Source organism: Mobula birostris, chromosome 10, assembly GCF_030028105.1.
Source record: "Mobula birostris isolate sMobBir1 chromosome 10, sMobBir1.hap1, whole genome shotgun sequence".
NCBI classification, from domain to species: Eukaryota; Metazoa; Chordata; class Chondrichthyes; order Myliobatiformes; family Myliobatidae; genus Mobula; species Mobula birostris.
The window spans coordinates 118,403,320-118,430,540 of record NC_092379.1 but is presented as its reverse complement, the minus strand read 5'-3'; the positions used below and the strand labels follow the sequence as shown (position 1 = coordinate 118,430,540).

Sequence of the window (27,221 nt, the reverse complement as noted above, 5' to 3'; positions counted from 1 at the left end):
GAATACCTGCCATTGCTGTTCCACTGTCTTTTCTGCTAGGATATCCGACCAGTCAACTTTGGCCAGCTCCTCCCTCATGGCTCCATAGTCTCCTTTGTTCAACTGCAATACTGACACTTCTGATCTGCCCTTATCCTTCTCAACTTGTAGATAAAAACTAATCATATTATGGTCACTACCTCCTAATGGCTCCTTTACTTCAAGATCACTTATCAAATCCTGTTCGTTGCACAACACTAAATCCAGAATAGCCTTATCCCTGGTCGGCTCTCGTACAAGCTGCTCCAAAAATGCATCCCGTAGGCACTCTACAAACTCCCTATCCTGGGGTCCAGTACCAACATGATTTTCCAGTTCACCTGGACGTTGAAATCCCCCATAACTACTGCGACATTTCCTTTGCCACATGCCATTGTTAACTCTCTATTCAACTTGCACCCAATATCCATGCTATTGTTTGGGGGCCTGTAGATAACACCTATTAGGGTCTTTTTGTCCTTACTGTTCCTCAGTCCTATCCACACTGACTCTAATTCTCCTGATTCTATGTCCCCCCTTGCAAGGGACTGAATTTCATTCCTCACCAACAGGGCCACCCCACCCCCTCTGCCCACCTTTCTGTCCCTTCGATAGCACGTATACCCTCGTACATTCAATTCCCAGGTCTGATCCCCCTACAGCCAATTCTCCGTTATCCCAACAACATCATAGTTACCCATTCACACCTGAGCTTCAAGCTCATCTGCCTTATTTCTGACACCGCGCATTTCAGAAGTTTCTCCAGATGTTCCTTCGTGCTTCTCACGTCCGTCTCCATCAAATCAGGATTGTGCACGGCATCCTACTTGACAGATTACAGATATTCATTCCGAAGTGGCCACTGCGCACTGCTTCATGGCACCATCTTCTCAGAAAGGATGGACAGAAGGAAATTGGTTAGAACCAAACAGACCAGGCAGGAGTGGATTCAATTTAATTTTGTTACGGTGACATTTAAATTTTGAGTGGGCTATGATGATTGGTGAACAGCTACCTGTTTGGTCTACTGGGGGAAATATTGGACATTTGTGTCTATTTTAAAAGAATTCAGTATAACACATTTGTTGATCTTAGCTGTGAAAATGCAGCTTATGCAATATTCATGCATAAAACATTGTGACCATCACTTAAGATAGCGTAGGTCACGAAATTCATGCTTTTATCTTAAATTCAGTAGGTGTTGCCTCTTCCAAGCTCCAGAAAGAAGCTTTAAAGCTGAAATTCTTTTTATATTACGTTGTATCACATTAGTATTTAACTGGGATAGTGATAATCTGCTTTTCTTCTCTCCTGCAGGATTTTATGCCTTTGACTATTTACCCATTGGGTGTTTAGGTGTCACAGGTTCAGGTTTACCTCCTGAGACCTGTTGCTCTTATTGGTGGTGCTGCTGAATCTCATCCCAAACACTCAGTGGCCTACTCCTGTAGTCTCTAATATGAAGAAGACAGAATGTTTGAAGTTTCTTACCCGGTCAGAATATTTTTATATATGAAAGATCTGTTCAAGTTACACTATCTGTTCTAAGAATGATCACCTGTCCTACTGGCTATGTGATGGTGAATCTGTGGAATCCATTGCCACTGGCAGCTGTGGAAGCCAAGTCCTTGGATAAGCTTAAAGCAGAGGTTGATACGTTCTTCATCAGCGAGGGCATCAAAGGCAGGAGAATGGGATTGAGAGGGTTAATATATCAGCCATGATGGTGGAGCAGATTTAATGGGCCAAGTGGGCAAATTCAGCTCCTAGCTTTTATGGACTATGAATACAGGGAGTTCTGATTTACCTAATAAATACCGTGCTACACGGCCCAATTGTGCAAATATATTATTTGATTCACAATAATCAGTAGTCTAATGACAGATGTGTGTACATTTGTCTGTGTGTGTGTGTGTGTGTGTGTGTGTGTGTGTGTGTGAGAGAGAGAGAGAGAGAGAGAGAGAGAGAACATGAACGTTTTGCAATGTTGTGTAAATTTAACCATAACTAGTGAGGTGACCCGAGCGATGGCTGTTCAGAAAAAGAGGCATAACCCTTACTTCAGCGTTCATCCTGTCCATCAACAATAATAGAAAGTAGTTTACAGAGGCACTGAGTCACACCATTCTAAGATCAAAATGACATTGCAACAAATTACAAAATTATTTAAATTTGGGAGAAATTAACTGAAACATTTTTAAGAAATGAGTGGAGCATCAAATTAGTTACAGTTAATATGCAAATTGAGAAGCATGAAATAAGCAGAATGCATTAACCAAGAATCCACCCTCATGAGTTATACAAGAACCTTTGTGTTGGAGTGTGCTCAGTTGGAGATTTCAAATTATGTTTCCTTTCAAATAATTTTTATAAAGGAACTGAATTTTTCCTGTGGCCTTCTCATAATGCTATCCTCCACTAACATACTAATGAATCAGCACTAATGAATCAGCAGGGAATGCAACATCTGTTACTGGAGGTCTTCTGCTTAAAATTAACGTAGGAATTGGTAAGTAAATACGTTTAAACCTGAACCCAGAGATGCTACTCTAACAGGCGGGATAAGAATAGTGGTATCCCAAAGGTAGCTGTGTTATGGCTTCATCTATTCGCTTTAGCTTCAAATTTGTGATGACAAAAATTGGCGGCAGTGGGATCAGTGTAGGCGAGGCATAAAAATACAAAGAACAGTGCATATCAGTTTCAAAGCAGAGAAGTGTAATGATGTTCACTACAGATGAATACTCAGTGGCCACTTTATTAGTTAAACCTGTACATCTGCTTGTCAATGCAAATATCTAATCACCTCATCATGAGGCAATATTTCAATCCATACATGCAGACATGGTCAAGAGGTTCAGCTGTTTTTCAGACCAAACATCAGAATAGGGAATAAATGTGATCTAAGTGACTTTGTCTGTGGAATGATTGTTGGTGCCCAGCAGGATGTTTTGAGTATCTCAGAAACTGCTGTTTCCTGTGATTTTCATGTACAACAGTCCCTAGAGTTTGCAGAGAACAGCACGAAGAATGAAAAACACCTGGTGAGTGGCAGTTCTCTGGGTGAAAACATCTTGATAATGAGAGAGGTCAGAGGAGAATGGCCAGAATAGTTCAAGCTGCAGGAAGGTGACAGTAACTCTGATAACCATGTGTTACAACCGTGGTGTGCAGAAGAGCATCTCTGAATGCACAACACATCAAATCTTGAAGAGGACGGGCAACAGCAGCAGAAGACCACAATCGTACACTCAGTGATTACTTTATTAGGTACAGGAGGTATCTAATAAAGTGGTCACTGAGTGCAGATACAATGGGCTGAATCAAACCAATTGACAACTTTTACCAGAGTTTTGTACAGCTGTAACATAAAGTGAGAGCTCTTGAGTACCTTTCTTCAGGATATAAATGCTAGTCCCCAATAGTCTATTTGATTATTGTTTATGCCTACCTTGACACTTAACTCATCTATTTGCTGTTGAGTCTTTTAGGACGTTTATTGTTTGATGTCCTTCACCACATAGTGACTTCTGATTTCTGAAGGTTTGGATCAAATTGGCTCCAACCCATTGCCTTGAGCATGAAGGGAATACTGGCTAGATTTAACAAAACAAAACCAAACCTAAACTCCAAGAGTTAATTTAAGAAAGGTTATGTGACTTGGACTGTATTTCCGGGAACTGAGGAATGATTTGATTGTAGTTTATAAAATATTAAGAGCATCCACTAAGGTCAATGGAGAGGAATTATTTATGCTTGTTACAGAGTCCAGGACTATACAGCATAGCCTAAAAATACAGCCAAGCTTTTCAGGAATGGTTAGGAAACATTTCTACATGGAGAGGGTGGTTGATATTTAGAATTCTCTTTCACATTTGATGACAGTTTAGCTATTAATTTTAAATCTGCAACTGATAGATTTCAGTTAATTATGTGTATTAAGGAATGATAAGCCCGTAAGACCACAAGACATAGGAGCAGAATTAGGCTATTCGGCCCATCAAGTCTGCTCCGCCATTTCATCATGGCTGATCCATTTCCCTCTCAACCCCATTCTCCTGCCTTCTCACTGTAACCTTTCTAATTAAGAACCTATTGAACTCTGCCTTAAATACACCCAATGACCTAACTGTTCTAAATGGACATCCCTCTATTCTGAGGCTATGCCCTCTGGACCGAGGTTCTCCCACCATAGGAAACATCCTCTCCAAATCCACTCTATCCAGGTCTTTCAACATTCAATAGTTTTCAATGAGATCTTCCTTCATTCTAAATTCTAAAGACCCAGAGCTATAAGACAAGCTTTTCATTCCTGGAATTATTCTCGAGAACCTCCTCTGGATTCTCTCCAATGTCAGCACATTCTTTCTTAAATAAGGGGCCCAAAACTGCTCTCAATACTCCAAATGAGCCCCTACCAATACCTTCATAAAGGCTTAGCATTACATCTTCGTGTTTCTAACCTAGTCCTCTTGAAATGAATGCTAACATTGCATTTGACTTCCTTGCCATTAACTCAACCTGAAAATTAACCTTTTGGTAATCCTGCATGAGGACTCACAAGTCCATTTGCATCTGATTTATGAATTTTCTCCCCATTTAGAAAATAGTCTATGCTTCTATTCCTTCTACCAAATTTCAGGACCATACACTTCTGGACACTGTGTTCCATCTACCATATCTTTACCAATTCTCCTTATCTGTCTAAGTCCTTCTGCAGCACCTTTGGTTCTTCAACACTACCTGCCCCTCCACCTACCTCCATATCATCTGCAAACTTGGCCACAAAGCCATCAATTCCATCATTCAAATCATTGACATACACATAAAAAGAAGTGGTCCCAACACAAAACCTAATTAGAAAGGACTCCCTTTATTCCCATCTTTTCCTTCTTAATGGCTTTTTGAGTTGCCTTCCGTTAGTTTTTAAAAGATTCCCAATCTTCTAACTTCCCTCTATTTTTTGCTGTGTTATATGCCCTCTTGAAAGTAAGTTAGCCAATAATATTAAGGAGAATGCTAAACAATTCTTCAGATACATAAAGTGTAAAAGAGAGATGATAGTGGATATTAGACCACTGGAAAATGATGCTAGAGAGGTCTGCTATAGATGACAAAGAAATAAAGGATGAACTGAACAAGTATTTTTCATCACTCTTCACTGTGGAAGACACTAGTAGTATGGTGGATGTTCCAGGGTTTCAGGGGTTAGAAGTGTGTGAAGTTGCCATTATTAGGGAGAAGGTTCTTGGGAAACTGAAAGGTCTACAGACAGATAAATCACCTGGACCAGATAGTGTAACCCCCAGGATTCTAAAAGAGGTGGCTGAAGGGATTGAGGAGGCATTAGTAATGATATTTCAAGAATCACTAGATTTTGGATGGGTCTGGAAGATTGGAAAATTGCAAATGCCACCCCACTCTTCCAGAAGGGACAGAAAGGACTTAGACAGATTAGGAGAATGGGCAAAGAATTGGCAGATGGAGTACTGTGATGGGAAGTGTTTGGTCATGCACATTGGTAAAAGAAATAAAAGGGTAGACTATATTCCGAATAGAGAGAAAATTAAAAAATCTGATGCCAAGGGACTTGGGAGTCCTTGTGCAGTATTCCCTAGAGGTTAATTTGCAGGTTGAATCGGTGGAGGGGAAGGCAAATGCAACTTTAGCATTCATTTCAAGAGGACTAGAATATAAAAGCTGGGATGTAATGATGAGGCTTTATAAAGCACTGGTGAGGCATAATTTGGAATATTATGACCAGTTTTGGGGCCCTTATCTAGGAAAGGATATGCTCAAAGGAGGTTCACAAAAATGTTTCTGGTATTGAAAGGCATGTGAAGAGTGTTTGATGGTGCTGGGACTATACTCACTGGAATTCAGAAGAATGTGGGGTGACCTCATAGAAACCTATTGAATGTTGAAAGGCCTCAATAGAATGGATGTGGAGAGGATATTTCCTATGGTGGGGTAGTCTAGGACCAGAGGACACAGACTCAGCATAGAGGGGCGTCCTTTTAGAATAGAGAAAAGGAGGAACTTCTTTAGCTACAGAGTAGTGAATCTGTGGAATTCGTTGCCAGTGGCAGCTGTGGAGGCCAGGTCCTTACATATATTTAAGGCAGAGGTCGATAGATTCTTGATTGGTCAGGACATGAACGGTTACGGGGAGAAGGCAGGAGATTGGGTCTGAGAGGGAAAGTGGATCAGCCATGATGAAATGGCAGAACAAACGTGTTGGGCCACATGGCCTAATTCTGCTCCTTTATCTTATGGTCTTATTGCCTTATTACACATCTCTCAATCCAGAATAGCTGATCCCCTAGTGGATATGTGCTCCTGTTGAATAGTAGCATCGTCTCAATGGGCTAAATGGTTTACTTCAGTCTATAAGCAAAACTGATTGTTGATCTGCATTGAAATCCATATGTCAAATTAAAGCTATACTGATGTTTCCCACTCCCATGGTTTTTCTACTGGCTAAAATTTTGAATGGGGGGACTTTAGATTTTCAGCCATTATTTCTCTACTTCCTCATTTTTGCACAGCTTCAGAATAGGTCTAAATTATTTTATTTAATATTATTATGTAAACAGCTAAAGAAGAGTAGGAAATGGAAAAGACAATTGAGGAAATCTGAGTTCATTTAAAGTATGAAGCACAATGCTTTTTAGTGCTAGTACAAAAACACCATCTTATGAGAATGTCAGGATGTTCTGAGAATTAGTTTCTACAATATCCATTCAAAGGATGTCAATAAGCATTTAATCGTCCCACTCTAGTTGCCCTTGGGAAAGTGGTGGTGAGCTGGTTTCTTGTACTGCTGTAGTCCCCTGAAGTACGGGTGCAACAACAATGGTGTTTGGGAGAAAGTTCCAGCATTTTGACCCAATGAAACTGAAGAAATGGCAACAAATTTCCAAATTGGGATGGTGTGTGGCTTGGAGGGCAACTTCCAGGTGCGGTGACCCCATGCCTTTGCTATGTTTTTCCTTCTAGCCGGTAGAGGTAGTGGATTTTGCAGGTGTTGTCTAGAAATTCAAGAGAGTCATGGCACAGAAGTGAGTGTAGTTGCAATTACTAAGAACAATGTGCTTGGGAAGCTGAAAGGTTTGAAGGTAAGTAAGTCACCTGGACCAGATGAACCATACCCCAGGATTCTGAAGTAGGTGAGCTGAAGAGGTTGCAGAGGCATTTGTAGTGATCTTTGAAGAATTACCAGATTCTGGAATTGTTCCGCATGACTGGAGATTTGTAAATGTCGCTTCACTCTTTAAGAAGTGAGGGAGGCAAAAGAAAGGAAATTGTAAGCCAGTTAGCCTGATTTCAATAGTTGGGTAAATGTTGGAGTCCATTATCAAAGATAAGGTTTTGGTGTACTTGGAGGCACATAATAAAATTGGACAAAGTCAGCATGGTTTCCTAACGAATCTGTTCGAGTCCCTTGAGGCAGGATAGACAAAGGAGAATCAGTGGATGTTACTTACTTGGATTTTCAGAAGGCCTTTGACAAGGTGATGCATGAGGCTGCTTAACAAGATAAGAACCCATGGTGGATGAGTCGACATTTTGGGCCGGAACCCTTCGTCCTGACGAAGGGTTCCAGCCAACTGATGCTGCCCGACCTGCTGAGTTCATCCAGCGTACTGAAAGTGTCGCTTTGATCACAGCGTCTGCAAATTATTTTGTGTTTAAGAACCTATGGTATTACTGGAAAAGTATCAACAGGGATAGGAAACTGGCTGACTGCGAGCATGCAAAGGATTAGAAGAAAGGGGACTGGTGACTGGTAGTGTTCCAAAGGAATCAGTGTTGGCACCATTTCTTTTCACGTTAAAGGACAATAATTTGGATGCTGGATTTGATGGCTTTGCGGCCATGTTTGTGAACAATATGGTGGTGTCTGAAAAGAAGATGCTGTCCAAGTTGCATGTGATCTTGGACAATGTCTCCCAGCCACTACGTAATGTACTGGTTGGGCACAGGAGTACATTCAGCCAGAGACTTATTCCACCAAGATGCAACACAGAGCGTCATAGGAAGTCATTCCTGCCTGTGGCCATCAAACTTTACAACTCCTCCCTTGGAGGGTCAGAGACCCTGAGCCAATAGGCTGGTCCTGGACTTATTTCCTGGCATAATTTACATATTACTATTTAACTATTTATGGCTTTATCACTATTTAATTATCTATGGTGCAACTGTAACAAAAACCAATTTCACCCAGGATCAATAAAGTATGACTATGAAGATAAGTGGAGGGACAGTGAGTGCTGAGGAAGCTTGGAGTCTGCCGAAAGACTTCGATTAGGAGAGTGGGAAAAGAAGTGGCAGATGGAATATAGTATTGGGAGGTGTATGATCATACATTTTAGTAGAAGGAATAAAGGCATAGACTATCTTCTAAACAGGGAGCAAATTGAGATATTAGAGGTGCAAAGGGATTTGAGAGTTATTGTGCAGAATTCCCTGAAAGTTAACTTGGAAGTTGAGTAGCTTGTAAGGAAGGCAAATGTAATGTTAGTATTCATTTTAAGAGGACTAGAATACAAAAGTAAGGATGTAATGCTGAGGCTTTATAAGGTACAAATTAGACCACACTGGTATATTGTGAGCAGTTTTGGGTGCCTTATCTAAGAAGAGGAGAGCTGGTATTGGAGAGTGTCCAGAGGAAGCTCATGAGAATGGTTCCGGGAATGAAACAGTTGAGGAGCGTCTGATGGCTCTTGGCCTGTGCTCGCTGCAGTTTAGAAGAATGAGGTGGTCAGCGGAGGAATCTCATTGAAGCCTATCTAATATTGAAAGGTGTAAATAGAGTGGATATGGAGAGGATATTTCCTTCAGTGGTGGAGTCAAGGATTAGGAGGCACAGCCTCAGAATAGAGGAATACCCCTTTAGAACAGAGATGAAGAGGCATTTTTTTTAGCCTGGGGGTGGTGTATCTGTGAAATTCATTGCCACGAACTGCTGTGGAGGACAAGTCATTGGGTGTATTTAAAGCAGAGGTTGATAGGTTCTTGATTATTAAAGGTGTCAAAGGTTAAGGGGAGAAGGCAGGAGAATGTGATTGCGAGGGGTAATAAATTACCCAGATGGAATGGTAGGGCAGGCTTGATGGGCTAAATGATCTATTCTGCTCCCATGTCTACAATCGTATGGATTCTTGGTGAACTGCTGCAGTGTATCTGGCTGTTGCTTGATCGACCTCTGAGTCAGCTCCCTGCACACTGGCACAAGAGTCTAGATGTTGGCAAGGAGGACTTTACAGAGTTGACAGGACAGATTTTGCCATTGTCGTTTCTGGTGACCAGGTCATTTCCAGGTCATATTGTTTCTGCTGTTTGATATGCAAGGTAGTGCATTACTATCGATAAGTATGAGCTTAGTATAATCAATTCAACAAATCTTTATGGATTTATTTGTAGAATGCTTTAGAAATATTTTATTCATTTGAAGGATTATTTTCAGCTTTTACTTTGGGCCGTAAAATACACTTCTACATTCACAAGAGGTTTTTGTCAGAACACAATATCAAACATTTTGACTGTGGGCATAGAGGTTGGTCTAGAGCCAAGGCAAAATTCATATTCCAAAAAGCATCATCTTGCACATGTTACAAACTAAAATAAAAATGACCAAGGAGGATTATACATGTTACAATTGTACTAAAGTTAGTTTTATTTGTGTACTATATCTAATACAGTAGTCTGTTATTCTTAAAGTACAGTTAAAGATATTTAATGTGGTATATTCCCAGAAAGTACAATATAATATTTATTAGTTCCATGGCATTTTAATGCATATTTAGAACTACAATTTAAATACTAAAATATTTATTGTCTTTCCAATCAGATTTGGCTGGTTGTGTTCTTAATGTTTTAATGGTTTGTGATATGGGCTGCAATTAATAGCGCATGGCAAAGTTCTGTCTGCAGACAATAAAAACATGTAAGTATAGAATGAGAAAATATTTCAGCTATTGAGCATTCTCTTTTCAATAAGTCACAATGAATTCTCACAAGTTCTCCCAATCTGATATGATTACTTAAATAACTGGATCTTCAGAGTTTATGGAATTAAAACTCAAGAGCAGTAATTAACATTGAGCAGTTAAACTCCACTGATAAAGTAATAATAATTGTCCAGGGTAAATGATGAAATCTTACAGCTTTCACCTTTGGTTTATGTTCAGAACCAGAAACCTAATCAGTTTTTTTTGAGAACTTTAAATAGCTTTCAGATTCATTCATAATCTTTCGTGTGGGAGCAGGTAAAAAATGTCCTTCAAGTCCAAACAGGCAATTGTAGGGATTAACACACACAAAATGCTGAAGGAGCTTAGCAGATCGTGCATCCTCTGTGGAAAAGAGTGAAAAGTTGATGTTTCGGACCGACAGCCTTCACTGGGAGTCCTGATGAAACATTGACTGTTTACTCTTTTCGATAGGTGCTGCCTGGTCTGCTGAGTTCCTCCAGCATTTTGTGTGGGTTGCTTTAGATTTTCAGCATCGGATGGTTTTCTTGTGTTAGTAATAGGGAGTACCATGATTTATTCATTTGAAAAAAAGGACAGTAGTTTTACTGGGCATGTTTCTTCATAGAGGTTTTTATATTCAGACACTTTCTTGGCCATTAGAATAAATTGCATTGTTTTCTCTGTTATTGATGTAACGATAATTGTGTTTGCCAGGCTCAGTGTTACTGTACATTTCTATTGTATATAATGTTGTGTTAGTATGCTTCCACATCTTGGGTGTTACAAATTACATCTACAAGGTAACAGTAATTCTCTAATTTCCTGATGCAACTATTCAAAACTCCAGGACATAAATCATTAGGCACAAGAGATGTGTTATCTCAAAGTCTCAGTAATGATGGTTTCCATAAGGAGGTCATGAACTGAAACTCATTTGTTTTATCTCATCCATCCTGAGTGAGCACAGCCCAGGTCAAGCAATTAACTTTGAATAAGTTTAATTGTTTATCAGAGAATAAATAAGAAGCCAGCTTTCAGTATGTAGGATATAACAACACTTGAATATGTTGCAAGAGTTAAATTCTAATAATAGCTGGTAGGAAAACATCGAGACAAAATAACACGATGCATAGTGGGAACTGAAAACTGTAAATGTAACTGCTTTACCTTTACCAGAATTTGTGTTTGTAGTAAACAATCACTGAGTATATTTACAGTTCTCCTCTATGTATCCTGGAAAGGAACAGTTACTTTGCATAAAATGGGCACATCTTCTCTTGTTCTATCATAATGATATCCAATATTGTAATCACAAGAGATGCTGCAGATGCTGGAAATCCAGAGTAACACATACAAAATGCTGGAGGAACTCAGTAGGTCGTAAGAACATAAAACCATAAGACATAGAAGTAGATGTGGCCATTCGGCCCATCGAGCCTGCTCTGTTATTCAATCATGGCTGATCCAATTCTTCCAGTCATCCCCACTCCCCTGCCTTCTCTCCATACCCTTTGATGCCCTGGCTAATCAAGAACCTATCTAACTCTGCCTTAAATGCACCCAATGACTTGGCCTCCACAGCCGTTCATGGCAACAAATTCCACAGATTTACCACCTTCTGACTAAAGTAATTTCTCTGCACCTCTGTTCTAAATGGACGTCCTTCAATCCTGAAGTCGTGCCCTCTTGTCCTAGACTCTCCTACCATGGGAAATAACTTTGCCATATCTAATCTGTTCAGGCCTTTTAACATTTGGAATGTTTCTATGAGATCCCCCCTCATTCTCCTGAACTCCAGGGAATACAGCCCAAGAGCTGTCAGATGTTCTCATACGGTAACCCTTTCATTCCTGGAATCATTCTCGTGAATCTTCTCTGATCCCTCTCCAATGTCAGTATATTCTTTCTAAAATAAGGAGGCCAAAACTGTACACTATACTCACAAGTGCCTTATAGAACCTCAACATTACATTCATGCTCTAGAAATGAATGCCTTCTTCACCACCGACTCAACCTGGAGGTTAACCTTCAGGCTACCCTGCACAAGACTCCCAAGCCCCTTTTCATCTCTGCATTTTGAATTCTCTCCCCATCTAAATAATAATCTGCCCATTGATTTCTTCCACCAAAGTGCATGGCCATCCACTTTCTACCATCGTACTTTATACTTTATTGTCACCAAACAATTGGTACTAGAACGTACAATCATCACAGCGATATTTGATTCTGTGTTTCCCACTCCCTGGATTACAAATATTAAATTAAAATAGTTAAATTACTAAATATTAAAATTTAAATTATAAATCATAACTAGAAAATAGAAAAATGGGAAGTAAGGTAGTGCAAAAAAACTGAGAGGCAGGTCCGGATATTTGGAGGGTACGGCCCAGATCCGGGTCAGGATCCGTTCAGCAGTCTTATCACAGTTGGAAAGAAGCTGTTCCTAAATCTGGCCATACGAGTCTTCATGCTTCTGAACCTTCTCCCAGAGGGAAGAGGGACAAAAAGTCTGTTGGCTGGGTGGGTCGTGTCCTTGATTATCCTGGCAGCACTGCTCCGACAGCGTGTGGTGTAAAGTGAGTCCACAGATGGAAGATTGGTTTATGTGATGTGCTGCGCCATGTTCACAATCTTCTGCAGCTTCTTTCGGTCTTGGACAGGACAACTTCCATACCAGATTGTGGTGCACCCTAGAAGAATGCTTTCTATGGTGCATCTATAAAAATTAGTGAGGGTTTTAAGGGACAGGCCAAATATCTTTAGTTGTCTCAGGAAGTAAAGGCGCTGGTGGGCCTTCTTGGCAGTGAACTCTGCTTGGTTGGACCAAGTCAGGTCATTTGTGATATTGACCCCGAGAAACTTAAAGCTTTTGACCTGTTCCACTTGTGCACCACCGATGTATTCGCACCATGCCACCAGGTTCTTAATTTCCTCTCTGTACTCAAACTCATCATCACCCGAGATACGGCCTACAATTGTTGTGTCATCAGCAAACTTATATATTGAGATTGATGGAAACTTGGCTACACATTCATGGGTGTACAGTGAGTACAGCAGGGGGCTGAGTACACAGCCTTGTGGGGCACCGGTGCTCAGAGTGATTGTAGAGGAGAGCTTGTCCCCTATTTTTACAGCCTGGGTCCTGTCTGTGAGGAAGTTGAAGATCCAGCTGCTGATCTGAGTGCTAAGGCCCAGGTTCCGGAGCTTAGGAATCAGTTTATTTGGAATGATGGTATTAAAGGCAGAGCTGTAGTCAATGAAAAGGAGCCTTGCGTATGCGTCTTTATTCTCCAGGTGTTCTAAGGAGGAATGTAGGGCCAGAGAGATGGCATCTGCCGTTGACCTGTTGCTCCGGTAGGCGAATTGCAAAGCGTCGAGGTTGGCCGGTAGGCTGTGGTTGATGTGTGCCAAAACTAATCTCTCAAAGCACTTCATAGCAATTGATGTCAGAGCCACAGGTCAATAGTCATTCAGGCATGCCACCTTGCTCTTCTTCGGCACTGGGATTATTGTTGCCTTCTTAAAACACGAAGGGACCTTAGACTGAAGCAAGGAGCAGTTGAGCAAGGAGCAGTTGAAGATGTCAGCAAACTCTCCAGCTAGCTCGCTTACACAGGCCCGGAGAACCAGTCCTGGGACACCATCTGGGCCCGTCGCCTTCCTTGGATTTATCTTCAGGAAGGCCCTTCTAATGTCCTCCTCAGTGATGATGAATCTCGATGCCACCAGGTCCGGTTCATCCAGAGGGAGCGGGACGCTTCTCTTCTGTTCGAATCTTGCGTAGAATACGTTAAGTTCATCGGGAAGAGAAGCGCCACAGTTATTGATATTCCCAGCCTTTTCTTTGCGCCCAGTGATCTCATTTAGACCCTGCCATAGTCTACTGGCATCCCTTTGGTTAGCCTGGGCTTCCAACTTGGCTCGATATTGCCTCTTGGCGCCGTTAATGGCTTTCCGGAGTTCATGCCTGGATTCCGTGTAGCGACTGGTATCCCCGGACCTAAAAGCCACAGCTCTAGCCTTTAAGAGGGACTTGACCTCATAATTCATCCAAGGTTTCTGGTTAGGGAATACCTAGATCATCTTGCGAGATACACAGTCCTCCCTGCATTTCCAAATAAAGTCCGTGACAGCTGAGGCATACTCATTGAGGTTAGCTGCCGAGTCCTTGAATACTAACCAGTCCACCGAGTCAAAGCAGTCACGGAGGACCTCATCTGTTTCCTCCGTCCAACGCGAGGACTGACGAAGGGTCTCGGCCCGAAACGTCGACTGTACCTCTTCCTATAGATGCTGCCTGGCCTGCTGTGTTTACCAGCAACTTTTATGTGTGTTGCTTGAAATTTCAGCATCTGCAGATTTCCTCATGTTTGCACATCTACTATATCTCCTTTGTCTACCCTGCTTGTAATTTCCTCAAAAAATTGCAGTAGGTTAGTCAGGCAAGATGTTCCTTTCAGAAAACCATGCTGGCTTTGGCCTATCTTGTCATGTGCCTCCAGGTATTCCGTAATCTCATCCCTAACAATCGATTCCAACAACTTCCCAACCACTGATGCCAGGCTAACAGGTCTATAGTTTCCTTTCTGCTGCCTCCCACCCTTCTTAAATAGCAGAGTAACATTTGCAATTTTCCAGTCATCCAGTACAATGCCAGAATCTATTGATTCTTGAAAGATCATTGTTAATGTCTCCACAATCTCTCCAGCTACTTCCTTCAGAACTTGAGGATGCATTCCATAAGGTCCAGGAGATTCATTCACCCTCAGACCATTAAGCTTCCTGAGCACCTCCTTAGTCGTAATTTTCACTACACATACTTCACTTCCCTGACACTCTTGAATGTCCGGTATACTGCAGAAGTCTTCCACTGTGAAGACAGATGAAAAATATGCATTCAGTTCCTCTGCCATCTCTGTGTCTCTCATTATAATAATGCCAGCATCATTTTGTATTGGTCCTGTATCTACCCTCACCTCTTTTTTACTCTTTATATACTTAAAAAATCTTTTAGTATCATCTTTGATAGTAGTTGTCAGCTTCCCTTCATAATTTGTCTTTTTCTTCCTAATGACCTTCTTAGTTTCCTTCTGCAAGGTTTTAAAATCTTCCCAATCCTCTATCTTCCCACTAGCTTTGACTTCCTCGTATGCCCTCTCTTTTGCTTTTGCTTTGGCTCTGACTCCACTTGTCAGCCACGGTAGTGTCCTTCTTCCATACGAAAATTTCTTCTTACTTGGAATATACCTGTGTTGTACTGCCCTCATTTTTCACAGAAACTCCAGCCATGGCTGCTCTGCTGTCCTTCCTGCTAGTGTCCCTTTCCAGTCAACCTTGGACTGTTCCCTTCTCATCCCATTGTAATTTCCTTTATCCCACTGAAACACCAACACATTGGAATTTAGTTTCTCCTTCTCAAATTTCAAAGTGAACTCGATCATATTGTGATCACTGTTCCCTAAAGGTTCCTTAACCATAAGCTTTCTTATCAACTCTGGATCATTGCACAACACCCAATCCAGCATAGCCTATCCCCTAGTGGGCTCAACAACAAGCTGTTCTAAAAAGCCAGCACCTAAACATTCTACAAATTCTCTCTCTTGAGGTCCATTACTGCCTGGTTTTCCCAATCCACTTTCATGTTAAAATCCCCAACAATTATCATGACATTGCCCTTCTGACACGCCTTTTCTATCTCCTGCTGTAATTTGTAATCCACATCCAGGCTCATGTTTGGAGGTCTGTATACAACTGCCATTAGGGTTCCTTTACCTTTGGCATTTCTTAACACAACCCATACAGACTCTACACTTTCCGATCCTATGTCATCCCTTTCTAATGATTTAATATTATTTCTTATACACAGGGCCACATCACCATCTCTGCCTACTAACCTATCTTTCTGATATACTGTATAACCTTGGACACTCAACTCCCAATGGCAGCCATCCTTGAGCCAAGTTTCAGAGATGGCCACAATGTCATGATGATACAAAGGTTGGGGGGGTTGTGGATCGTGTGGAGGGCTGTCAGAGGTTACAGCGGGACATTGAGAGGATGCAAAACTGGGCTGAGAAATGGCAGATGGAGTTCAACCCAGGTGAGCGTGAGATGGTTCATTTCGGTAGGTCAACTATGACGACAGAATATAGTAATAGTGGTAAGTGGCAGTGGGGAGGATCAGTGGGATCTTGGTGTCCGAGTCCATAGGACACTCAAAGCTGCTATGCAGGTTTACTCTCTGGTTAAGAAGGCATATGGTGCATTGGCCTTCATCAACCGTGGGATTGGGTTTAAAGCCAAGAGGAAATGTTGCAGCTATATAGGACCCTGGTCAGACCCCACATGGATTACTGTGCTCAATTCTGGTCGCCTTACTACAGGAAGGACGTGGAAACCATAGAAAAGGTGCAGAGGAGATTTACAAGGATGTTGCATGTCTTATGAGAATTGGTTGAGTGAACTTGGCCTTTTCTCCTTGGAGTGACGGAGGATGAGAGGTAACCTGATAGAGGTGTACAAAATAATGAGAGGCACTGATCATTTGGATTGTCAGAGACCCTTTCCCTGGGCTGAAATGGCTAGCATGAGAGGGCATCATTTAAGGTGCCTGGAAGTAGGTACAGAGGAGATGTTAGGGATAAGTTTTTTTACGAAGAGAGTGGTGAGTGGGCTGCCACTGGGGCAGTGGAGGCCGAAATGATAGGGTCCTTTAAGAGACTCCTGGATAGGCCCGTATTGTGCTGTAGGTTTTCTATGTTTCTATGTAATACTTACCAATCTGTAGCTGAATTTCAAGATCATCCATTTTATTTCTTATGCTGCGTGCATTCAAATACAACACTTTCAGTCCAGTATTTGCTGCCTTCTGTTTTAACTGCACCATGCCTCTATTGCCCTGTAACTCATTCCACTGGCTGTGATTAAGCCTCATCTCCTGCCTGTCCTTTCTATCATCTCTGTTGCATGCTATCTTTGATGTATTTCTGTTTTCCCCTTCCTCAGCCCTATCACTCCAGTTCCCATCCCCCTGCCAAATTAGCTTAAACCCTCCCTAACAGCTCTATTAAACCTGACTACTAGGATATTGCACCTCTTTGGGTTCAGGTGTAACCCATCCATTTTTGTACAGGTCGTATCTCCTCCAGAAGAGGCCCCAGTGACCCAGCCCTGCCCCCTACACCAGTCTCTCAGCCACGCATTAATACGTCTGATCATGCTATTTGTGTGCTCGTTAGCACGTGACACAGGCAGCAATCCTGAGATTACTACCCTGGAGGTTCTGCTTTTCAGCTTCCTACCCAACTCCCTGAATTCTTTCTTCAAAACCTCCTCCCTTTTTCTACCTATGTCATTGGTATCAATGTTTACCAAGACTTCTGACTGTTCACCTTCTCCCTTCAGAATACTCTGCACCCAATCAGAGACATCCCGTACCCTGGCACCTGGGAGGCAACACACCATGTGGGTATCTCTATCAGGCTGACAGAACCTCCTGTCTGTTCCCCTCACTATGGAATCCCCTATGACTACCGCATTCCTCATCTTCTTCTCTCCCGTCTGCACCATGGAACCGGGCTCAGTGCCAGAGACCCGATTGTCATGGTCATCCTCTGTCAGGTCACCCCCCTCAATAGCATCCAAAATGAGACAACGATTACTGAGGGGCTGGCCACAGGGGTGCCCTCTACTGTCTGAGTTCTTCCCATCCCTTCCCTGACAGTCACCCACTTATCTAACTCCTGCAGCCTCGGGGTGACTAACCCCTTGTAGCTCCCATCTATCTCCTGCTTACTTTCCCTAATAAGCTGTAGGTCATCAAGTCGCAGCTCCAGATCCCTAACATGGCCTCTCAGGAGCTGCATCTCGGTGCACCTGGCGCAGATCTAGCCATCTGAGAGACTGGAAGATTCCCAGAATTCCCACATCTGACACCCAGAGCAAAATACTGTCCCTACAGACATGCTCTTTATTCCTCTAAAAAAAAGAAAGAAAAAAAAGATGAAGTCCACTCACCTTGCCAAAGCCCGAATGAGCCAAAGCCTCCGTCGATGACTGCTCCGCTAGGCAGTGTTTCTTTTACGCCTGAACCTTCCCTGCTTATCTAATTCACGATTGGTGCTCTGGTTATAGCCACTGATAGGCCACGTACAATAGACAAGCACTCTCGGAGCTCCCTTTTTAAATAACCACTGCCAACCTGCGAGAAATCCCTCTTGGTAAAGTTCCGTTGGTGCCACTGACAGGCCACGTACCTAGGTCAGCTAACATCTACGAAGAGGAATAAAGAGCAAGTGTTTGTGTGTCTTACTCCAATATTTTAGCTTACAGTCTGAAATGATAAATTACTGGTGGAGTACAGGAACCTCAAGTGCTCATCTAAATTTATACTTTTACATCTAATTTGATGATCATTACAAAACTGTTGACAAGTAAATGATTTTGATCTTATATCTCTTTATTTCAGCTAATTATATTATTTTTGAAATGGTAATCATAAATAAAGTATATTTACTGAAGTGTTTCCAATTACCTCTTCTTCGTTCCTCAGCTGAGTAGCCCACTGACTTGTTGTTGACTGAATCCTTGTCATATGGAGGTGGCTGGGAACAGACCCAAGTGCAAGACACAGACACTGAAGTACTAGGGACAGGACTAGGATACAGGGCGATGGCAAGGACATGGACAGGAAAACCAGGAACCTGGAACAAGACTGAACATGAGAGCTAGGAGCCTGGGCTTGGACTCCAAGCCAGAGACTGGACAAGGACCCAGTACCTGGGTCTTGCCTCTGGCTCGGACCCCAGAACTAGGCAAGGACGAAGCTTGGCAGGCAGGCAGGATGAGGCTGGAGTCTTCAGGCTTGAGGCTAGAGGCTAGAGACTTGGCTTGGCAAGAGGCTCAAGGCTCGAGGCTAGGCAGGAGACTGGAGTCTTCAGGCTCGAGGCTAGGCTGGAGATGAGACTGGAGGCTGGAGGCAGGAGACCTGAGGCGAGGCGAGGCTGGAGGCAGGAGACCTGAGGCGAGGCGAGGCTGGAGGCAGGAGACCTGAGGCGAGGCGAGGCGAGGCTGGAGGCTGGAGGCAGGGGACTTGAGGCGAGGCTTGGCTCCTCCTGGGCAGGGCGCAGATCGCCACCCGACGGAGGCAAGGGACAGGAAGGGACAGAACCAACCCCAGGTAACGGTAAGACACGCTGGCTTACCAGGGCAGAGGCAAGGGACAGGAAGGGACAGAACCAACCCCAGGTAATGGCAAGACGGCCTGGCTTACCTGGGCTGAGGTAGGGGACAGTAAGGGACAGAACCAACGACAGGAAGGGAGCTAGGTACAGGGTGGCTCCAGGATAAGACTGCAGGCGAGACGAGGCGAGAGTTACCAGTAAGACAAGGCAAGGCTTCAGGCAATGCAAAGCGAGACGAGAACTTCAGGTGAGGCGAGAGTTACTGGCAAGACAAGGCAAGGCTTCTGGCAAAGCAAGGCAAGACGAGAACTTCAGGCAAGGCGAGAGTTACTGGCAAGACAAGGCAGGGCTTCAGGCGAGGAAACAGAAGGCAGAGGAAGGGATACAAGGAGTAAGGACAAGAACAATCCAGCAGCCATGCCTGGGTCTCTGAAGGTATTTATGCAGCCAGCCCCAACTAGCATTAGCTGCCTCAATTAGCTCAACAAAAACAGAAACAGGGTAGATAGGAAAACCTGGAGCAAGGGTCAATGGATTGGATTGTGAACCGGAATACGGATTCCACAGACTGGACCATGACAATCCTCAAAGTTGTATGTTGCATTTCCCATACTTATGCTCTCAATCATTTACCTCCCTCCCAGAACTACAATAGCTTCTACTTGCCCTCATCTTCCAGCTTTCTACCCCTTATACTCACAGGATGAGGGATGCTCTAACCCTGCACCTCAGGTTTTCCCACCCATCCTTACCTTTGATATTCCAGGCAACCACTGATCCCCAAAGCCTCTTGCCTTACTGCAATAACTTTGACATTCATTTGCTATAGGCAATCGATAAATGCAGGCAACACCCAGAGAATGCTGGAGAAACTCAGCAGGCCAGGCAGCATCTGTGGAAAAGAGGAAATTGTCGAGGTAAATGCAGGCAACTTTAGGACTTTAGATTTCAATCACACACTGGAGCTTAGTGTAAATTTTCCTCATTTAATGATGATAGGGCTGGACCATTGGACATGAACAGGAAAGATTGCAGTTTAAATATATATGTGGGAGATCAGCTTTGGAAACGGTATTCTATTGGGAACCTAACCGAGTTCATAAAATTGGATAAGGTTGTTGGTTCTGAGGTGGATTGTCCTGTGAATACAACTTAGAATCCAATGGGTCTATTGCTGTGACTGCAATCTTCCAAATAGCTATGAAAGAAAATGGTTAGATAATTTTCTTTTATCATTGGCTCAATCTAATTTCCAGCAGGCGTATACACAATATATATTTATCATTAAATCTGTACATAGAAACCAGTAACTTTCTGAATCGAGCTATTGGGCAAATACCAGTCCTGTCAGTTTTGTGCATGTAGACTCCTCCAAGTTTCCACCAGCTAACAGGAGTTGCCTGGCACTCATTTCCAACCCATCACCTGCAGCCTATTTAAACCCAGCTCTAATCTACAGTCCCTGTTTACTCATACGAACCAGTTGCTCCTTGCCTTCAGTTACCTTGTTGCCTGTCATGTTTAGTATCTGTTCTCTCTTGTTCATTGGCCCCTTGTAGCTTGTTATTTTGCAGTCTATTATTAAATTTATCACTCGCCACTAAGTCATCTCTGCTGCTCTGCTTTTGAGTCAAGCCTTCTCTACATTTCCTGACATCATGAGTGAACCAGCGATTTAACCCAGCAGAACATGCTCACTTAAAGGAGGTCATCTGCTGACATGAGTACACAATCCAGAAGCAGCAGGAAACCATCAACCATCTGCTCACCACGCTCATCCAACTCTCCATCTTGATACAGAAACCCGTCAACCTTATCTCGCAGAGCCCTGGATTCCAGTGCTTGAGCGCTTTGACAGATCCCCAAGCCACAATTTCCTGTCCCACTGCATCTTACACTTCAAGCTCCAGCTACCTCTGCATTCCATGGACAGAAGCAAATTGTCTTTGTGATCTCTCTCTCTCTCTTGCCTGGGTGAACTCTGACCTGGGCCGCTGCTAACTGGGACAATAAAACCACCATCTGCAATAAATATGACTATTTCATTGCTGAGATGTGCCGGGTTTTCAGCCATCCTGGAAGTGGAAGGTGGGGGGGCAGTGGATTGGATACTTCTCCTGTGTCCGGGCTCACGCTCACTGCTGGATTACACCGTGGGATTCAGGACCCTTGTGGTGGAGATCTGCTGGCCCATTGCCATAACAGCCTCTTGGAGTGCTTGAAGGTAGACCTGTCTTCTGACCCTGCAAACCTCCTCACTCTGGCCCTCCGAATAGGTAAGTGTCTTATGGAATGCTCCTCCAGATCATCAGCCAGCACCCCTGTTCTGTTCCTAGAAACATTGCAGGCTGCAGCATCTTCTTCATCAGCACCTCCAAAACACACGCAGTTAGGGCGACCTCCCATACCCCCAAGAGTGTGAGCGTCCGTGGAGAAATAATCTGCGCTCTTGTTGTGGGGCCGCTGATCACCCGGACATGAAAAGCCCACTGTGTCCGGGAAACAGCCGCACTAGGTAGAGACGAGGGGCCCCTCACTCCAGCACCACAGCCAGACTCTCCCTCGGTCCTCCTCCACACCCCGAAGGCTCACACACATAGCCTCCGTGGCTGCTCTCAGGAAATTGTGTCAGACTAGGCTCCACAACTCGTTTGGCACTCCTGTTGAGCCTTCAGCTCCCTCCTCCGCATCTCAGTGAGTTTGTCATCTGGTTATCATCTACAGACCAGTGGTCAATCAGAAAGAGCTAATCAGGAAATGAAGTGCTGCTTCGCTACCTCTAAACCTTCCATGTGGAAGACATTTCTGCTCTGAGCTGAACAATCCCACAGTCTACACACCTCCTCTACCACAGGTATGTCTCCCTTTGAATGGCCTCATGGCTACCAAACCCCTGACTCCCACAATTCATTGGTCCATAAGGCCATAAGACAAAGGAGTAGAAGTAGGCCATTTGGCCCATCGAGTCTGCTCCGCCATTTTATCATGAGCTGATCCATTTTCTCCTATTTAGTCCCACTCCCCTGCCTTCTCACCATAACCTTTGATGCCCTGGCTACTTAGATACCTATCAATCTCTGCCTTAAAGACACCCAATGACTTGGCCTCCACTGCTGCCTGTGGCAACAAATTCCATAGATTCACCACCCTCTGACTAAAAAAATTTCTTCGCATTTCTGTTCTGAAAGGGCGCCCTTCAATCTTTAAGTCATGCCCTCTCGTACTAGACTCCCACATCATGGGAAACAGCTTTGCCGCATCCACTCTGTCCATGCCTTTTAACATTCGAAATGTTTCTATGAGGTCTCCCCTCTTCTAAACGCCAAGGAATACAGTCCAAGAGCGGACAAACGTTCCTGATATGTTAACCCTCTCATTCCCGGAATCATTCTAGTGAATCTTCTCTGTACCCTCTGCAACATCAGCACATCCTTTCGAAATTACCCATTGCATCAATCCAGTCACTTACTGTCGCCAGCTGCCACCATCCCTCAGGAGCACATCTACCTTCCATGTGTCCTGCCTCACACCATTTGCCCACGGATCACTCAATCCACATGAGCCAACACTTCTGGAACTTAGGATGGTGGAATGTGATCCAGTGTACATGGTTTGCCGGCTGATGGATTCACATCATTGTGGATAGTATGTGCAATAGCAGGTCAGCTGGGAATGGTAGGGCCTAGTTACATCTTGGATCCATTGCTCATTGAGGAGTTCCTCCAGACCCACCTGGATCATTGGGGGCTGGGTGTAGATGCAGCGGGGTTGTGGGGGGTGGTGGTGGTAGGGGTTGGTCCTGTCAGGCCTGTACATGCAGGCTCCTGCCAGTCCCCACCCAACTAACAGCAGCCACCTGCAATGTGTTTCCAGCTCATCACCTGCAGCCTATTTAAACCCAGCTCCAACCTACAGTCCTTGTTTACTCATATGAACCAGCCACACTTAACCAACCTTCAGTTACTTTGTTGCCTTGTGTTTAGTATCTGTTCTTTCTTGTGTTTGCAGTTTATTATTAAAGTTATTGCTCACTGCTAAATTGTCTCAACTGCTCTGCTTTTGGGTCAAGCCTCCTCTACACTTCCTGACAAGCCCATTCTTCGAACATATTTGTTAGTTTATTACGCTTGCCAGAGCTAATACCTGCACTAATTTTGGTTTCATTAGCAAATTTACACATCATTCCCTCAATATCCAAATGACATCAGCAAAGCGCAATGGGTCACAGCATCATTGATTGATGACAAATGAAGATAAATTGGTTAGAAGGAGTGAAGGCAATGAGAGCATGCAGTTAAATCTAAAAGCTCAATCTAACATTCCAAATACTTTCTTTGAAAGATCAATATAAATAGTTCCAGTTGATGGAGACACTAATACAATCTACTATTCTCTATGTAAAAGGTCTGCTCTTTTGTCCATGCCAATTTGTACTATGGAGGCTGATGTATCTAGTAAATGGCAAGAAACCTCTGCAGAAACAAAACACAATACTGAAAAACATTCTGGTTTACTTTGGAGTGAAGGTGAACATATGTTAGGCTTGGGGGACTGGAATAATGGTCTTGGGACCTGTGGTGTAATAAGTATGACATTAATGCTGCAAGTTTTGAAAAATAATCAGGATTGTGTGTTTATGTTTAAGATTCAAGATGATATAGGAAATGGTAAATGTAAACAAGTGGTATTGGACATTATCTTCTCAAAAGTAAATGCAAGCACGAAGTAATATCTATTCTTTGAAATCCCTGTTCCTTGTGGTTCTTCCTGTGCACTATGAATTTGTCTTTAATAATCTTATGGTTTCCTTCATTATGTTGTTTTTTAAATAGAAATTGCTACATAGATTTATTGCTTGTAGGAACATATTTCCAGGAGTTTTCTTTCTGTTCCCTTTACAGAGAGTTATGAAGGATATACTGCATAGAAGCATAGAAAGCATTCTGTCTGGATACAAAATGGCTTGGTGTGGCAACTGCTCTTCACGTGTCCATAAGAAACTTCACAGATTTGTGGCCACATCTCAGCACATCACAGGAACCGGTCTCCCCTCTATGAACTCTGCCTGCATTTCTCACTGCTTTGGTAAAGAGGCATCTGTTAGTCTTGCGAGACCATGGATCTGTGCCTTGAAAGTCTTCACTCTCCAGGGTGCAGGCCTGGGCAAGGTTGTATGGAAGACCAGCAGTTGCCCATGCTGCAAGTCTCCCCTCTCCACGACACCAATGTTGTCCAAGGGAAGGGCATTAGAACCCATACAGCTTGGTACCAGTGTCGTCGCAGAGCAATGTGTGATTAAGTACCTTGCTCAAGGACACAACACGTTACCTTGGCTGGGGCTCAAATTCACGACCTTCAGGTTGCTAGTCCAATGCCTTAACCACTTGGCCACGTGCCCACACACTTTGGTAAAACAGCCAACATAATCAAAGGCCCCCCCCCCCACCCTGAACATTCTCTTTTCTCCTCTCTACCATCGAGCAGAAGATACAAAAGCCTGAAAATATGTACCACCAGGGTCAAGGACAGCTTCATTGCTACAGTTTTCGGACTCTCGAATGGACCACCTGTACGATAAGATGGACTCTTGACCTCAGTCTACTTTGTTATGATCTTGCACTTTATCGTTTACCTGCACTGTAATCTTTTGGTAGTTTTTTCACCCTTTATCCAGCATTGTTATTGTTTTATCTTATTCTAGCTAAATGCACTGTGCAATAAGCGGATCTGTACAAACAGTATGCAAGACAAGCTTTTCACTATATCTTGGTACATGTCAGAATCAGAATCAGGTTTAATATCACCGGCCTATGTCGTGAAATCTCTTTTTTAGTGGCAGCAGTACATTGAAATACATAATAATAAAAACTGTGAATTACAGTAAGAATTTATATATATATATAATAGTTAAATTAAGTAAGCAGTGCAAAAAAAAAGTAGTGAGGTAGTGTTTATAGGTTCAATGTCCATTCAGAAATCAGATGGCAAAGGGGAAGAAGCTGTTCCTGAATCACTGAGTGTGTGCCTTCAAACTCCTGTACCTTCTCCCTGATGGTAGCAATGAGAAGAGGGCATGCCCTGGGTGATGGAGGTCCTTAATGATGGATGTCACCTTTTTGAGGCATTGCTCCTGGATGCTGGGGAGGCTAGTACCCATGATGGAGCTGACTGAGTTCACAACTTTCTGCAGTTTATTTTGATTCCCCCCCCCCCCCCCCCAAGACCAGATGTTGATGCAGCCAGTTATAATGCTCTCCAAGGTAGGTATGTAGAAATTTGTGAGTATCTTTGGAGACATACCAAATCTCCTCAAACATTAATGAAATATAGCTGCTGTTGTCCCTTCTTTGTAACTGCATCAATATATTGTGCCCAGGCCAGATCCAGAGAGATGTTGACACCTAGGGACTTAAAACTGCTCACTCTTTCTACTTCTGATCTCTCTATGAGGACGGGTGTGTGTTCCCTCATCTTACCCTTTCTGAAGTCCACAATCAGTTTTTTGGTCTTCCTGTCATTGTGCAAGTTTGTTACTGTGATACCACTGAACCACTGAGGTATATACTGTAAACAGGTGTGCGCCGCTTTACGTCCATTCGGACGACGTCCGATCGCATATACGTCCGTAGTCCCAATCGGAGATCGTGACGTAGCGGACATAACCAATCTCGTGTATCGCGCGTCTCTTGAGTGTAGTAGTGTTATCTCTCTGTTTAATTTTCTTTTGAAAATATTACTGTAAAGTGCATCATGGCTTCCAAATGCAGCAAAACCACTCCTAGTGATAGCAGCAGCAAGAGGCAAAGGAAAAGTATTGATTAGGAAGTGAGACAAAAGGTTATTAAACAATATGAAGGTGGAAAACCAGTGAATGCCATTGCTCGGGATTTAGGCATGTCGCACTCGACAATCACAACGATCCTGAAAAACAAAGAAAAAATTCTCGAAGCTGTTAAAGGATTGCCTCCACTGAAAACTACAAAGCTCACGAAAATGTGAGAGGGACTTACATTGGATATGGAGAAATTGCTAATGACATGGATTTAGTCAATACAGGTACACTACAGTACCGAATATAGGTTTGCTAAGTATATAATAGCTGATATATCTCGCTCCACTTCGCCTTCTTGTCACCATCTGAAATTCTGCCAACAATAATTGTGTCATCAGCAAATTTATAGTTGGCATCTGAGCTGTGCTTAGCCACACAGTCATGGATGTAGAGAGAGTAAAGCAGTGGACTAAGCACAAATCTTCAAGGTGCATTAGTATTGATTGTATAGAAAGAAATGACTACACAGTGGGAATATTCCTTGATCTAAAAAAAGCATTTGACACCATTGACCATAAACTATTATTAACAAAATTAGAAAGATATGGCATTAGAGGTGTGGCACATGACTGGTTAAGTAGTTATTTGGAAGACAGGTATCAGTATGTATATATGAACAACTCGAATTCAAAACCTTTGAGGGTAACTTGTGGGGTTCCACAAGGTTCGTGCTTGGTCCATTGCTGTTCATTTTGTATATAAACGATGTATGCATGGTTTCTCAGAGATTAAAATATATATTATTTGCTTATGATTCAACTATATTTTGTAGTGGGAAACATCTGAAACAACTTTTGGATACAGTGGAGAAAGAACTAAAAATTATAGAGAAGTGGTTTGATAATAACAAATTATCACTGAATCTAAGTAAAACTAAATTCATAATATTTGGAAACTGATAACCAAACTCATATAGTAAACTTAGAATAAATGATGTTGAAGTTGATAAAGTATCTAAAAAAAAATTTTTAGGAGTGGTAATAGATAATAAATTAAGCTGGAAACCACATATAAATTACGTCAAAGCAAAAATATCAAAATCTATTGCAATACTATACCTTAAATCATATATTCTTAACTTAAATCAGGAATCTTTGTATACATTATGCTGTTCACTTATAGTCCCATACATGACTTACTGTGTAGAGGTATAGGGAAATACATACAAAACAAATACAAACTCAATTTTTCTACTCCAGAAGAAAGTCATAC

At 42.8% G+C, this 27,221-nt stretch overlaps 1 long non-coding RNA gene across 1 annotated transcript in view; it reads right to left on the bottom strand.

The window, feature by feature from the left end:
* Positions 1–649: 649 nt before the first annotated feature.
* The window catches only part of LOC140204273 (uncharacterized), a 71,291-nt gene continuing 44,719 nt past the window's right edge, over positions 650–27,221 (bottom strand). The window contains exons 2-4 of the long non-coding RNA XR_011887572.1: positions 19,930–20,069; positions 18,012–18,266; positions 650–904 (exon numbers count right to left, since the gene is read on the bottom strand). This is a non-coding gene — a long non-coding RNA (uncharacterized lncRNA). The remainder of the gene's footprint in view (positions 905–18,011; positions 18,267–19,929; positions 20,070–27,221) is intronic.